We start from the raw sequence: 2,276 nt of genomic DNA, 5'->3' as shown, positions 1-2,276 counted from the left end.
TGTTGATCGAAGAAAAAAAAAACTTTTTAGTTAACTTGAATATAAAATAAGAAATGTCAAATTGCAAGAAATATCAACCTACTTTACCCAATATAATGAATTTTTTTTAACCTAATAGCAACATACATTTAAATAAAGTACATTGATAATTTTTGCAATTTTCCCAATAAGAAACACAAGAATATTTGATGCCAAGGATTAAATCTCAAAACCCTACACCAAGACGATTCTAAAGCTCCTGAAATAAAGGTGTGCGAACAAAAATGAAAACAACTTCAATAGAACTCGCCCTCAAATCTTTAACCTTGAACATCAATGTCAAGAACACATCAGTAATTAATATTTGGTTTTTCCAAAAAAAAAAATCAAATATTCGGATAAATACTACTGGTCTTTCCATCATCAACAATAACTTCAATAAGCACTATATAAAGACTGATCTTGAATCTACAAATTTGTAATGCGCCAATTTATAGGCAGCAATTGAATGCATTTACACAATACTAATGCAACCGGAAATATCCATCGGTCGCTTTCCTATCTATACACCATTCAACCAATTAGAATGTTAGTGTCTATGTGTATGTGTGTGAATTAATACAAAAAGAAGATGGAAATGTGGTTACATGGACTGTAGGTGAACATCAGAAAGGGATTTAGCAAATTGAGAAATATAATGAGCATAACCACATATAAAAGCAACCACCTATAAATATATAAAAAAAAAACTTGTTACTTTTAGGGAATCAAATTCAAGATTATTAGTTGTATGATTTAGAGAAAGGTGGTGTTTGACTTACGACGTTGACCAAGGATGTTAAGTTCCACAAAGCGTATATACAAACCAACCCAACACATCACATGGGTCCTTGACTAAACAGAGCATTAATACCAGCAAGAAAAAGAAGAAAAATCCAAAGCATTAAAATCAATTCAACCAATAGCACGTTACTTAACAAAAATGAAAATAACTACAACAGTGTAAGCAAAACCAAACTAAAGTCTCCCAATAGTATCATAGATATCACCAATCCCACTACATCCTGCAACAACCATTCATAATCATACAATCATACCGTAACTCTTCTTTTGTTTCTTATTATCATCTACCTTCATTTATGAATCTTCATTTTCTTCAACGGTGTTTTTGTTATTACTATCAAAAGTCAAAACAAAAAATATTTGATAAATTGTACAACTATATAAATAAATAAGGGGATGTTTCTTCTTTCCCATTAAGTAGAGACTAAATGAGTAATGATATATGTTTGTTTCTTAAATGACCATAATAAAAACCCATCAACTACCATCACATTAAAAAAAATTACAATATGTTAGCTATCAAGTTGGTCATGTACATCAAATACCACAAGCCCATATTGATAATTGTCACCACTTGTAGCTTTAAATGAAGCATTGTTAGTGCGTACACCATAAACCCTAAAATTTAGATTCACACAAGTTTCAATCCATGTCACAACTGATTGAAACGTTACTTTAAGTCAACCACTACGTACTAACTGTAATTGTGCGTCCAAACTAGCCAAAAATCGATACCAAGTAGTAGGAAAAACATACTATAATAATAATAATAATAATAATAATAATAATAATAATAATAATAGAATAAAATAATTAACCACAATGCAAGAATGGGTATTTAAAAATTGGTATGAATGAATGAAATGAAGAAGTGAAAACCCTTATTCATGTGACTTGTAATGACATTATGATGTGAAGTGAAAACGGAGCCATGTAAATTCCACCGGATCCAAATAAAGAGACAATTAGAATCTTTTATGAAGGTTTGGAGGAAGATTGCTTCTTGTTTCATCTTCACCAAGAAAAAAAAGTACATATAAGCTAGCATAAAACTAGATGTTACAACCACCTACCCATACAATACTAAAACAAATTAGTGATTCTAGAGTTCACATGTTTGACTGAATGGACTACCAACTGACTGACTTTCAGAACTTCATAGAGAGCACACAATCGACATGAAAGCATGCATGGTCATATTCAGACCTAACAAACTCACGTAGTCTTTGGAGCTTTAAATTTTTCCTCCATTGTTGCCATGACCATGCAAAAAGGTAAGCAAGGAAAAAAGGAACATTTGATCCCTCCCACCATGGATATGTGGCTAAAGCATTAATATATTCAACAAATTTATTACATGTACCCTCATACGTAATATTTATCGCCTGTTTAGGAGGTGTGTGAGGAAGATGTCATGGTTCCATGAAAGTATTTCCTCCTATAAAGTACATCAT

The 2,276-nt window shown here is 31.4% G+C and overlaps 1 pseudogene; it reads right to left on the bottom strand.

Annotated features, from left to right (window-relative positions):
• Window positions 1-1,707: 1,707 nt before the first annotated feature.
• Window positions 1,708-2,276, bottom strand: LOC145003019 (uncharacterized; annotated as a pseudogene).

The sequence above is a fragment of the Lactuca saligna genome, chromosome 6, assembly GCF_052625555.1.
Source record: "Lactuca saligna cultivar CGN05327 chromosome 6, ASM5262555v1, whole genome shotgun sequence".
Classification (NCBI taxonomy): Eukaryota; Viridiplantae; Streptophyta; class Magnoliopsida; order Asterales; family Asteraceae; genus Lactuca; species Lactuca saligna.
The sequence above is the reverse complement of the archived record's forward strand: the minus strand, read 5'-3'. Positions and strand labels throughout refer to the sequence as shown.